The sequence below is a fragment of the Anthonomus grandis genome, chromosome 13 (assembly GCF_022605725.1).
Source record: "Anthonomus grandis grandis chromosome 13, icAntGran1.3, whole genome shotgun sequence".
Classification (NCBI taxonomy): Eukaryota; Metazoa; Arthropoda; class Insecta; order Coleoptera; family Curculionidae; genus Anthonomus; species Anthonomus grandis.
In genome coordinates this window covers 10,769,797-10,784,737 of record NC_065558.1, presented here as the reverse complement: position 1 = coordinate 10,784,737, position 14,941 = coordinate 10,769,797, and the positions used below count along the sequence as shown (strand labels likewise).

General features: G+C 32.5%; 1 long non-coding RNA gene across 1 annotated transcript in view; it reads left to right on the top strand.

Moving 5' to 3' along the window:
• The first annotated feature begins 2,970 nt into the window (after nt 1-2,970).
• The window catches only part of LOC126744021 (uncharacterized), a 55,921-nt gene continuing 43,950 nt past the window's right edge, over nt 2,971-14,941 (top strand). Inside the window, exons 1-2 of the long non-coding RNA XR_007663042.1 lie at nt 2,971-3,334; nt 7,709-7,884. This is a non-coding gene — a long non-coding RNA (uncharacterized LOC126744021). The remainder of the gene's footprint in view (nt 3,335-7,708; nt 7,885-14,941) is intronic.

The window sequence follows — 14,941 nt, the reverse complement described above, 5'->3', positions numbered from 1 at the left end:
TTATGGTGAAATAATACCGTGTGAAGTGTAAAAAATTAACGATTTTAAACGGAAGGAAGGGGATTATATTCTTAACGGTGTAATGGTACAATAATTAAAACGCTTTTGCGGTTTTTTTGCTATTGACCCCAAGAAGTTATTATGTTTCTACGAGTAGAAAATATATAGGCGGGAAATTCTTGTATTTAAATTAAATATGTATATTCAGCCAAGTCAATTCAATACATTTATTTTGACAATTACGTATTATACACAGCAATTAGTAAGTTAATTAACGTTCAAACCGTTTTAATTCCAGTGACAGAGAAATTATCTTTGCGTAGCTGGATATAGCCAAATAAAAATAAAACGACGGCGTTAAAAATGGTCGCTCAAAATTGAAAACTCGTAATTTAAGTAACACATAGTATCAGTGCCTGAAAAAAAAATCACGAAAAAAAAAATGTCCCGCTTTTAAAATGCGCTGGCATATAAAATATTCTGGATATTTTTAATGTTTGAAAAACTACTTTCATTTCAAATTCAAACAAATTTACAAAACAAACTGGCGTGGCGTTTTGATTGTAACTGTTTTAATTAAACCTTTATGGATTTTATTGATACAATTTTATTAAAGGGACTTTTATTGGGATGAAGTGCTTAAAAAACCATCTATATTTTTTTTGGCTTGACAACATTAATGTAACGAGGCTAAAGTTAAAATATTTTGATTGTTTTTTTGTTTTAAATACTTAATTTTTATTGTAATTACTACTGTAAGTATTGTATCGAGATTGCAGCTTATAGTGTTCTGACAAAGATTTCATGCCATAATTCCTTAAATAGTTTTGTTAAGGTTTACTTTAATTAAACACCTCAATCGTTTTGACAGCGTCGAAGTCGGAAGCTCATGGCGGAGAGAAAAGGTGAACGTGGCACGTTGTTGTCAACTAGTAACGCCGTCAAATAGGAATTAATTTTGTATTTAATTCCTCAATCCTAGGAATTGGGCATTCAGTGTCTAATATTAATAAATCATGTTGAGTCAAATTCAAGTCTTGTTATTACAACTTCAATGTTTCATTAGATTGTTTAGTCATTCCAGAAATCACAGGTGATTTACCTAACACATATTTCAATCCAGAATATCTAGATATTCCAACTAACTATCATTTAGCTGACATTTTCCAACTAACTATCATTTAGCAAATTGGGTTGGTTGGTATCAGGTCCCATAGGCATTCCTAACTCATCAAAGAATACCCTTTATCTTTTCTCAAAAACCTTAGATATTCAAAATCAGTTGCAAAAGTTTTGGGAAATTGAAGAGGTTTCAACCTCATCGCCAATCCTTTCAGAAAAAGAACTCTTAGCAGAGAAACATTTCATCGAAAATGTTGTGAGAGATTCAGATGGCAGATTCATTGTAGGGATTTCGCTGAAGATGTCTTTAGAAGTCTTGGGAGATACAAAGGTTCAAGTAACACAACAATTTTTATCCTTAAAGAGAAAATTACATAAAAATCCCAAGTTGATTCTTCAGCATGAACACAAAGTGCTTATACATTGCGGCTCTCAATTATTGCTTGCAAACATCAGAGATAATTACTGGCCTATATCTGGTAAGAATTTAGCAAAGCGAATTATCAAAGAGTGCCTCATTTGTTTTCGTTTCAATCCCACTTCACGTAGCCTTATCATGGGTAATCTTTCAAGTCAGTCATCCCGAGTCAGTCCTCGAATTCCGTTCTCTGATGTTGGCATTGACTATGCTGGACCTTATTAAATAAAGGATCAAAAGGGACGTGGTTGCAAGATAAGCAAATGTATAGCAGTCTTCATTTGTTTAACAACAAAAGCGATCCATTTGGAGCTGGTCACTGAGTTAGGCACGTTGGCCTTTCTTAAAGCTTTTCAGAGATTTATTGCAAGACGTGGTAAACCATTAAATGTTTATTCTGACAATGGTACTAATTTTGTAGGCGCATCCAACTATTTGAAGGAACTAGGAACCTTCCTAAAAGGCAATTCACCAACACTTAAAGAAAATCTAGAATCATCTTCTGAAGTTTCATGGTATTTTATTGCAGCCTATTCTCCTCATCATGGTAGTTTGTGGGAAGCTGGATAAAGCAGCAAAACATCACCTAAAAAGGATTTTACTTAACACAATATTGACTTATGAAGGTCTTTACAAAATAATTACCCAGATAGAAGCTATTCTAAATTCACGACCTTTAACGCCACTCTCGACAGATCCAAATGATTTGCAAGTGCTCACCCCAGCACATTTTTTAATTGGGCGATCACTTGTTATTCACCCTGATTTCCAGAATACTGCTATCAATAGATTATCTAATTTTCAGCAATTAGAACTTCTAATGCAACAATTCTGGTCGCGCTAGACCAAAAAGTATATTTGTAACTTGCAAACTAGACTTAAATGGAAGAAGAACCAACCGAACATTCAATTAGGGACTATGGTTCTTATCAAAGACAATCACTTGCCACCGTTTGAGTGGAAATTAGGTTGCTTAATACCCTAGGTTGCGTTAATACCCTCTATCCAGGGAATGATGGTGTTGTGCGCGTTGTATCCGTGAAAACTATATCGGGTAACATTAGATGCACTGTTACCAAACTGTGTCCGCTTCCAATTAGTGACAATTGATATTTAGCAAAGTTGACATTGTTTAGAATAGTTCTAATTTAGTAAGTCTCCGTTATTAATAATTATTAAGTTCATTTTCATTTCTACTTCATCTAACCTGCGTATTTTCATTTTATACTTAGGTTAAGTTATGTTTTTTATGTTAAGTGATTTGCATTCCTCTAGTTTTCATTGAAAGTATTTTCATTCTTTCAAGTTGAGGGGCATGTTAAGGTTTACTTTAATTAAACACCTCAATCGTTTTGACAGCGTCGAAGTCAGAAGCTCATGGCGGAGAGAAAAGGTGAACGTGGCACGTTGTTGTCAACTAATAACGCCGTCAAATAAGCCCTCCACCTTCTTTACATATTAAGTGCATTTCTTAAATAAAGAAGTGGTTCACGATGGACTTGTTTGTTTAATTCACCTATGAAAATACAGTCCACAATTAATCCTTGCTGTTCATAGCAGCAGAGATACAACACAATTTGGTGATCCAGCAGCGGAGCAGCAACAAAACATTTTATGGTCCTTCAAGCCGGATTTTAAGATTTTCCGGCGATACAAGTACAATTTGGGAGGTCAGTAGCCACAACAGGTGAAGACAAATATTAAGGCCGCCTCTACAACGTCAACCAATAATTTGCAAGACAAAGGGACAATTTACCCATAAGTATCCTTTTTAAACAAAGCCAGGGATTGGAGGTAAGCCTTTATTCATCACTTTGCATCTCATTATTGGTTAATCACGGGAAAAGAAGTGCTCCTGTTATATCGGATTGCAGTTCAAGCTGAGTGGCTTCGCCCGCATTAATGTATTGAACAATAGTCAGTAATTAGTATTAAAAGAGGCGTTTATACTTATTAATCGCATTTCAATTCATATATTACGTAATCAAGTATCGTCATAGTCGTCGTCGTTCATACCCACTACTGCATTCCAGAATTCACATGTATTCATAATGAAGTGTTATTTTAGAATTTAGTGTACATAATTAAGATCAGCTACATTCATATTTACATTACAGGGTGTTTCCTAACTACGGTACAAAACTATACAGGGTGAATCGTTAGGTCGTTTTATGAAAAAAAGTTCCTATGAACGTATGTCGGGAGTTGCTTTGTTTCTGAGATACAGGGCGATGAAGGTTCAAAAAATAACGGAATTTTAAAAATACTATAACTATCCTTAAACCGATTTGGTTGAAATTTGGTGCAGTTATTTGAAGTTATATATATTTATAGTTATTTTTCCAATAATATTTTCTGTTTCAAACAGTGCTTTTTCCCATATTCAACGTCGACAAATGGGTGTGCAGAACAACCAGATGGCGATAAAACGATAAGTTTTTGCTTGTGAAATATTAATAAAGATTCTGGGTTTTATTGAGACAAAGTTGTTATTATTATTGTTATTAGAATTATTAATAATTTAATTAATATTACTATATACTATATTCATCAATAGAAGTCATTAACCATATGGATATAAATCAGCTAAGTAAAACAATTAAATCATCCATTCATACAGCAACTAAGAAAATGCGCTTAAACGAAAACACTCAAAAATAAGCGCTGATATCACCCAGCTATACCCAACTAATGAGACAGAAAAGAGAGTTGAAAAGGGGAACAGAAGAACACAGAGATTTTAACAAACGGATAAAAATCCTTACGAATGGGTAGGATGTAAGAACCTATAAAACAAAGATCATTAAAAAAACAAAAGACAACAGCATATTGGTTCCACGCTGAATAGACGCTGAAAATAGAACTAGTGATTGTATACATCCCAGAGTAAACTGCTCAAATTATTGAAGATTTCGGTACAAACTTATATAAGTCAACAACACCGAAGACCCACAAACACTAAATTAATAGCAGGACAATACTAAGCGCAAGATTTGAAGATATACCAGAAAAACCATGTCACGAAGATATACATAGAAAAGAACGAAGAGCGGTAAATATCCTGTAAAAGACCATAAAAGTTTAAAGAAAAAAAATCTTTTTACCTTCATTGATTCATGGTTAAAAGAATTGTAGTATTCAGTCGAGTTTCTTTATCCATTACAGTACCGAAATAAAAAATTTTTCATTTATAGTTTATGTTTATTTTGCGTGATAACATTTGAAAACTAAGTCGCTTTTTTAATTTAAGATTGAAGTTATATATTAATTAAATTACAAATCTTTTTTGGCGGTACACAGTTGTAGGTCTCAAAAGGTTCGGAGCAAAATACTTCGTAGCAAGTAAACCATCTTACAAATGAACTAGACCTTTACCAACCTGCCGAACAGAGAGGATTTCGTAGTGCATTCAGTTCCATTGACCATTTGCAAATGTTACGCATCATAATAGAAAAACATCTGGCATTCATAGCATTTACTTCCAAAAAGCATTCGATTCAATCGAAACATGGTGCTCAATGCTATTAATAACGTTAGAATCGACTCAAGATTCCAAGTCATAAAGGATGTAATGCATATTAAAATTGACGAAAATAAAAAATATAAACCTAAATAGAGGCGTTCAATAAGGCCACACGATATCATCAAAACTATTCACTCTGAAACTGGAAGACATATTTGAGGAAATATATTGGGAACAGAAGGATATAAAAATCGACGGAAGTCACTTACACTTCGCGGACGATGTTGGTCTCATCTCCGAGGATGCAGAGGAATTACAGGAAATGATGCAATAATTAAATATCTCATCAAAAATAATAGTACTAAAAATCAACATCAATAAAACCTAAAGCAGGTTCCCAATCACATTGAATTATAACTATCCAATGAGAATATTTAAGAATGTTGTCTTTGGAAAACTGCATTCCAATGCATTTAAAACGTAAAATTTATGATATGTACATAACAAAAGGCCTCGAAATATTGGCAATCATAAGTATAGACCAATTGAAAACAGCACGTGTGTGTTAGAACGTTCAATGGTGCTTGGTGTTTCCATAATAGACCAAATCAGAGACGAGGAAATAAGAAGACGAATAAAGGTGACCGAAGTAATCCAAATGGCCGAGATGAAATGGAGGTTGCATTACATGATAATGAATAGAGGTTGCGGCAAGAGAAAATGACAGTAGATGACGAACATAGTGATCCTTTGGCGCTTCAGAAGAACAATGAGAAGTAGAGGAAGACCGCAGAAGCGCTGGCTGGATGATATCAGGCCCACGGTTTCTGCATGTACTCTTTGGCATGTTCATAAAGTATTTTGTGGAAGATGAGTAGTCGTAGTAGTAATAGTAGGAGAACAGTGTCCGCTGATTAGGCCTAGAAGTCACTTTCTGCCAACTTCTGAAACCCTGTCATTACCGCTGACTACCCTCTCTATTTAATCTCCCTAATAAGGCAACTCGTTCTCCTAACAAAGAAGAGGAGGCCTTTTTAATTAATGTTCTTTACGTTCTTTAGCTGCTCTCCTAGTAGAATGAGAGAACTAATGGGTTCTTCTGTGCTCTTTTCCAATTTGTCGCATTCTCCTATAAATTGATATGTGGTTTCTTACTGGAGCGGGATAGCAGCCACGTTATCCTTAACTTTAGATAGATGTGATAGCAGTTCTTTGACCTCTCAGTAATTGATATTCCTATCCCAATTTTCTCTAGTTGGTTCGCATGTCTGAGATATGGGAAATATGTTTCTTACTTAGTTCAAAAGTCTGGTTACTTAGTCCAGCACATACCTGCACTTTCAAACTAGTTTACAACTGTAGTACTGGAGGCCTTTAAGATTGCTGGATGTCGGAGTAAATGATCATTTTGGTTTGCGGGCCCTGTCTAACTTCTTCCCTTGTAACTACTTTCGGAAGTGTTTTGCTTTAAATAAACCAAAGGGTCCTTTAGTTATGATGCAGAATCAAGGTGCAGTCATGTTGACGCCACCCTCTAATCATTAAAGCTATTTTAATACAGGAAAAATGTGGGTATTGTTTAACTTAAAAAGGGTTAAAGGCGCCCCATATAAATCAATTAAAATAAACGTTGCCGATATTTCGTACACGCACCGTACTCCGATTCAAGTGCACAAAAGACGCTCTAGTGTAAAATAGGGAAATTCGCCGAATTACATGATAAATTAACTAATCTCTCTCCCTACTCTCCCGGCTTTCAATTTTAAACAATGCAGCCCTAATGAAATTAAGTTTCGGAAACGGGTTGAATAGTAATAAATTTATATGTACGTGTTCCGGTTGCTAAAATTAAAAGAAAAGCTTCGAACGGTTGCTTCGAAACGGCGGCGCGTAAACACCCCGGGAATTAAAAAAGAACCTTGGTCAGACTTGAATAAAAATTGCTGATTTACTGGCACTTATATCGGTATTTTGTTAAATCATAATATATACACGCGATATTTTTTAAGGAAAAATCAAACTTTTATGATCAAACATCCCTTTGGGCGTAAAATCCCGAACGCGTGATGCACACGGGAATAGTTCCTAAATCTAATCAAAACTGATTACTATGATGTTTTGACTCGGCGGCGAACGCTTTATTTGCTCTATGCACTGCTCTGATTAAAGCCTTTGTACATTAGCACATACACGGAGGTCACCATGGCCCAATATGGCAAAGCACGGGTAAATAACATTTCGGACAATTGCTGATTCCTCTCTATACGTTTTAGCTTAATAAATTATTTAACCGTAATAAATGCAATATTTTAAATTTTGATTATTGGACACCCAATAGTGTGATTAGTTGTTCAATATGAAATAATTAGATCATATTTTTTGAAAATGAAAATTAATTTCTATTAACTGCTTCCGAACAGGAACATGTTGGTCTCTTTTAGACATTGAACTGTTTTTAGTTGTTTCAGATTTCTTTAATTAACGTAGATATAATACGACTTCAGCTACCTGAAAGTAAATAAAAATTGACTTATATTGCCTGCAAGAGACCCAAAACAATATTTATTTTCACTTCAACTTTTCGAAAGGATGATAACAGATACTAGCTCTTACGGGAATAAATTCTCCAGTATTAGTTTTTCCATAATACTAAGGCTAGTTCTCGTTTCTCTTAGGCATTCTAACTTAGTTTTTATTGCTTCTAGGCATTTCAAACAGAAATTACGTTTTTTATGACGTATTTTCTGTTTTGATTTACGGAGTATAAACATCGATGCCTACTGAAGCGACAACGAAGAAATTGGAAACGTTGTGTTATATTGGACAATATTGAAAGTATGGACAGACCACATAACAAATATCGAGGTTCTCAGCAGAATGGGTGAGTGAAAAAAGTGACTTCAGCAAAGTGGTATTTAGATAAAATTTTTACCGCAAATAACTTAATACCTAAATTTATTTTATAAAAATAGTTTTTATTTTATTGTTATTGAATGTGTTAACATCAATTTATTAAGCAGCTATTTGATTGTTCTAGAAAATCTGATGAAAAGCTTTTTTTTTAAAAATTATTCTTTACATTATTTTTTTTTTGATTTTTCATTTAATTTTAAAGTTCGAGTCATATTTTCGAACCAATAAAATGAAATAATTACAAACATGTATTAAAAAAATAAAATAATACATGTAGATGTTAATGATATAGAAGGTTAAAATTTACGTACCTACTGCATAATTAAGTATTTTAATTTTTGTACTTAATTTATGCTTTTTATTAGTATATAACTAAAAAATCAAGCTATAAAATTATTATTTCATAGTTTAAATATTTTTTTTCTTAAGACACCATGTTTTCTATATTTTATAGCTGTCAACATTTTTTTTAATATCATCTCTTATGGTAATTTAATTAAAAATAAAGCTGACTATTAAAGTCACTTAAACGGTGTTCGTTCTTTCGATATAGAAAAACTCCTTTTGTTTTCATTCTAATTAATTTTTATTTGCATTTTAATTTAAGCATATGAATAAAGCATTTATAATTCTTTCAAAGAATACTAATGGAAGCCTGCTACATTTATATTTTTCCATATTTTAAATCTTAAACTAATAAAGTAAAACAATAATCACTAAGTTAACTAAAATTTCTTCACTTATATAAACGCAACAAAATTGCGAACTATTTCAGTTAAAATTAATCCTCTAGTCAAGTACGGATACGAAATATTCGTGGGAACAATTTAGCGATTCGGCCTCCCGAATCAGAATTTAGATTCCAAAGGGTTACGATATAGAGGATCGAATTTGCATTATGCTCAATAATTGATGGATACACCGAATATTCTCAATGTTTCAACAACGGGACGTTAGTAGCATCCAACTCCGGTTTGAGTGCACATAAATTAGTAAATGCACGGACGATCCACCTTTGAAATGTATTTTGAGTTTGCCGGCCACTAGTCAAATAGCAAATAGAGGTACATACAGACGAGAGGCGCGCAAATACTCCGGTGGACGTCACTGATGTAGTTGCTTTGTTGGTTTGTGCTTGGCCTTTTATATTAGGACGGATTACTGAACAAAGTAATGTTTGTGTTGTTTAGCCCTGATAAATTACCTTGTAAAACGTTTTATTATACCTTAAATGTTTGACCAAAATAAAGTTTTTCGAGGATAACTTTATAAGTCCAAGCAATGTATTACTAAGATTATGAAAAATACTACCCATATGGAGAATACAAACTCTTAGAAAAGTTGACTAGCAAAGGCATCTAATGTAAAAGCTACTTGTAAGGGTCGTAGGGGTAGAATGGATTCCTTACTCCAAAGAAAACATTTTTCTTCTTAGAAAGGACGTAAGTTAGTTTTACCTCCTGAGGAAACCTTTTAGATTTAATAAGTTTATTATCGATATTCTCAAGTGCATTAAAAAATAACTACAATAGCCATATGTTTCATGATGTGTGCTCTTTGTAGATAAAATCGCCAAATTTTACTTTTTGCTTACTTTTAGACCCATAATGACTATCAAATAGAAATTTGTTGAATATTTTTAACTTGACAGTTAGATTTTCATATCTAGATTTAATTAACTTGGAGCAGCCTCTTACACCATATACTAACATATATTTTAATACTGCTGATTTTGTAGATGACTTATTTTTAGATCCATGCGGACTATTGGATGGTATCTTTTTTATGCAAATTCAATTTTCTTAGTATCTTATTACATCGTATATAAAACTACAAATAATTTTTTTAAATTTGTATTAAGCACATGCAAAGATTAGATCCAACAACTTTGACGCAAAATATAAACTTCAATTAATCTATGAAAACTAAATGAATATATCACTGGATGTCTTTTTATTTTATATAATTAATAGTGGTTAAAAATTGTTTGTAATTAAGGACTCATGCTTTATTCAAGGAATTTTATTCAAAATATGTGTTTATATAATATTCTCATCTTTATTTTTAACATTTATATTTAACTAGCTGAATGCCTGCGGCGTTGCTCGCGTGAAAATAAAAGAAAAGTCGAAAAAGGCCTTTAATAATAGTAAATGCAACCCACAATACACAAAAATAAAAACCGAAGCCTCGCTTCACTGATAGTACATGCAACCCACAATTGCCACGCCGTTTTTCTTGAGGTCAAGGGGCGCGATTAATATAATATAATTATTATAAAACCAAGACACAAATAATCTTTAAAATGATTCGTTAGATGCAGAGCGAGCGGTAAGACTGAGTCGAGTCACCTCTAGGATATCAGTCTCGCATGGACCCTCCTTGTTGTATTATGTCTACCAAAATATAAATAATACAGAGGCAATTTTTCAATCGTATTTATTAATCAGTTTTATGCCGCTATGCGATAATTATCATATCGCTAACACCCCTTATGGGTGGAATTTCAAAAAGTTCGTTCGTATCCGAAGCCTACACTATAAAAAAACATTGTTGCAGTTAATTTTTTTTTCTTAAGTTGATGCCAACGAGTGTTGGTGCAGGCAGTCTCCGTTCAAACTCCGAACCCACGCCCCCTTAGTTCTCGAGGTCACGGGTAACAATTTTCCCATTTTTACCCCTTATCGGTTGAATTTCGAAAAATTTCCGTTCTTATCCGGTGCCTACATTATAAAAGGAACCCGTTGGCAAAATTTTACGTTTCTAGCTATTGTAGTTTGGGCTCTGCGATGATGAGTCAGTCAGTCAGGACAAACTCTTTTATATATATGTTTATACATATATTTAAACCATGGACTAAAATCAAAGTTCCATATAATAACTTAGTTAATAAGCCATTAACAAATAAAAGATAAGTACCAAATGTTAACCCCTTACCGCATAGTGGGTCATATATGGCACAAACCAAACCTCAATGCAAAGTATTTATGCATGATATGTTCATATATGGCACACAAATTTCATATAACCGGTCATGTGACGCCATTTCAATACAGCAAGTTAAAGTTTTATGAAATTTTGCAAATGGTCGTTGTATTGCCAGGTGCTTCTAAGAATAGTGAAATTTGATTTTCAATTATCGTTATCGTAATCAATTATCGTAATCAATTTTCTATTGAATATTTTCATTAAAAAAAATTTCCACATAAATGTGAGGCCTTCAAGAAAGTGATTCTCTGAGTATTTTCAAGTATTTCCTTATATTTGAGTATTTTATTAAAAAATTGTTTGTGTCATATATGCCACAATATGCAGTTTTGTGCAAAACTGTCATGGACAATATGCTTTCTAAACTAGGCATTATTTTATTTTTTCTGGTATTTTAGAAAAATGTACCCGAAAAACTTCTATGGCTCAAAAAAACTTGTAGTTGTGGATATACCTGATGGTAGTGAAGGCGAAGGACTATCAAATGATGATATTCCTTTTATTATATTAGCCCCCGAGTCAGACACTCAAGGCGATACAAGAGAAAATAATGAATCAAAAATGATTATTCCAGAAACAGATTCAGAAAGCGGTTCAGACAACGAAGATGATATTTCCATGAACGAATTACGCCATAGTCTAATAAAAAATAGAGATAAAAAGCATTCAACTTGAAAGCGAGGTCATTTGGTAACATCAGATAAAGATATAAAATTTTTCGGTTCTACTAACCTGCCACCTAAATTGCAGCAAACGGATTCCCTTTACGCATTTTTCAAATTTTTTCTAATAGATGAAATCACATCAATGATATAGTTTATCAAACTATATTACATTCAGTAAAAAAAGACCTCAAAAACCTTTAGATCTTACTAAAAATGTGCTAGAACAATTCACAAGAACCTGTATTAATATGTCAATAGTGCAATTGCCAGACGCGGTGTAACAGATGGGAGGAAATAAAACGTCCTTTACATTTCGCGAACAATAACGATGGTATTGCTGCCGGTGATCCTGCTCATGATATACTTTTTAAAATCGGACCGCTTCTAAGTAAACTACGAGAGCAGTGACTCAAAGTTTTAAAAGAGGAGTTTTTAGCTATAGATGAGCAGATATTTCCTACAAAAGCGCGTTCGTCCATAAAACAATATAATCCCCAAAAACCCCACAAATGGGGATATAAGGCGTTTGTTCTTAGTGGAGTTAGCGGATTTTCTTACGATAATGAAATTTTTGGTAGAAGTCAAACCAATATTTTACCCGATGGTTTTCCTGATCTGGGTGTGAGTTTAAACGTGGTTCTGCGGCTAACACAAACAGTACCCAGACATATAAATCATAAGATATTTTTCGATAATTGGTTCAGTAGCTTTCTACTGCAAATTTATCTTACGAAACAGGGTCTACCACAAGGAACAGTTAGAATCAATACAGTGCCAAACAGTAAAATGCCAAAAGATTCTGAACTAGAAATGAACGGCCGAGGAGCTATAGTAAAGAAAGTTGCTACAATTGATGGAACCAAAATATCTGTTGTTGCATGGTATGATAACAAATGAGTCAACCTTTTATCAATATAGGCTGGAAGTATGCCAACAGTCCAGGTGAAACGATTTTCAAAAAAGGATAAGATATAATGGTTCTATGTCCAAGAGCTGTAACGATCTACAATTAGTATATGGGAGGTGTCGACCTCCTGGATTCGATGCTATTCGATATCGGATTTCGATATGATCATCTTCCATTATGGTGTAATGAAAGGCAAAGATGCAAATTGCAAATATCCCTGTGGCGCAAAAAGGGATTCATAAAATTCGAGCAATGTAATGTTTTTCTCTGTTTAAACAAAGATAGGAACTGTTTTTACAAGTTTCCCACTGAATAAATTTAATTATAAAATAATAAGGAATTTTTTTGCGGTTTTTAAATGTTGTTTTAATGCATAATGTGCCATATATGAACCACAAAAAAACCAAGAAAAAATAGAACAATGTATCGAAGAAGGATTTTTTAAAATATTTTTAACGTAATCTTAAGTTCAAGTTTGTACTAGTAGAATTTTTTTATAAAAAACAAAAAATTTTTGCAGTAAGAAGTTAAACAAATGCAGAACATCTATTAGTTCGTATGCATTATGTAGATTAGGTAGATTAAATGCTCGTTTAAGCTATTTGTCACAATAACGGCGTGAGACTATTAGGAAAACAGATATCAGAAAATTCATAAGTTCTTAATCAAATAGTCAATCTTCTACTATCATAAACAATAACTTAAACAGCAAAAAAGAAATCAGGTTATAAGTGTTGGTCATATATAAACTCTGAAATTATTTTATTAATAAACTGAGATTTTTAGTTTTTGCAGGTTTTTTTATATTAACTAGTTTTATAATTTTGTGCCATATGTCCTACTTTTATATTGAAATTGCTTGTGTGGTCCCTAGTTTTTTTAAAAAGATACATAATAAAATTAAACTACTTTTATCAAAACTAATATAATTTTTTACAATACAATGGCTGTAATATAGTTAAGGTTTTTATAACATATTAAGATAATCACATGGATAACATAAATAAATTTGGGCTATTGGATCATGTATCCTGTATGAAACTGTGTGCATAACTAAGAGCTAAGGACTTAATTGGACAATTTTTTTATTTTAATTTTTTCAAAAATTTAGTCATTGCTCTTGCAGTATACCCCGATATTAAATTTATTTAGGTCAAGATTTTCCTACTATAAATCTTAATTTAGTGTCTACTTGATCTCTTCAGTCTTTGACTGACATCCATTATAGATGTTACCATACGCAATAAAATTATATTATTGCCTCCAACATATACTACTGGAAATCTGCTTTACATCTAAATTTTTTGTTATGGATACTAAATGTAAAATTTCATAAAATTCTCTAATACAAAGAATTTATTACAGTTATTATTGGTATCTTCTTTACTTAGACCTAAGATATTCAATGAACAATTAAGACAAATTTGGACCATCTGAAATAATTAATTTGATCACATGCTATATAAAGAGACACGAATAAAATAAATACAATAAATATAATAATCCAGTTTAGGTTTTTGCCTCACACAAGAAAAAGTATTTAGTGTAGCCATCTGTGAGCCAAGCCACAAAATAAAACCCGTCCAATTCGTTTTTTACCCTATACGAGAATTTCCGATATTACTACAGTTTTCCTCGGTTTTATTTTCATGCTTGTGTGTTCAGATAGTTTTCGCACGTTGAAGTTAATTTAGGTGCTATGCTGATACGGAGTAGATAGATAACGTTCATATTTTTGTCATAGTCTCATAAGACATAAAAAAGTATACAAAATTACTATTCTTATCAGTTAGTTATATAGGACTTTTTTGCTAATTATATGCCAAAAAAATTTCATTTTTCACTTTTTTGGGAAATACTTTGGTATGGTTAAAACATCGTAGTTTTTAAATCTGATTTTTACCGAGAAACAACCCAGAAATAAACGTGTCTATACATTTTCATTTATTGTTCCATTAATAGTTTCTCTAATATAATGTTTGTAACGTTTATTATAGAGGAGGCTTTTCTTATTGCCTGTACTTGTAAAGAAAATTATTGTTAATATTTGTGTTGTTTTTCATGCTAAATTATTATGGTATCTTAATAATCAAGCAGATGATTTATCTAACTATGTGAGAATAGATACTGAAAAATAATAATTACTTATTACTGCCCATGTGTACATGACTCTGCCAGGAGGGATTTCGGCAACACCTGGAATCTGTTCGCTGATCCTTCACTAGTTTCACTAGTTCACTTTTTATTATTGATAATAAAATTACGATTTTAAATTTTTTGAACGAAATATTATGTTTTATTATCACTGTTTAGCATACTGTTAAAAAGGCCATTAATTAACAAATTTATTAAAATGAAATGAAGCTCCTAATTCTGCTACTTTTTTTAAATTAAATTTTGACGTTGAATTTTCTTCAAACAATTACCGACTTTGTTTATTAAAAAACCTTGTCGGTCCCTTAAGG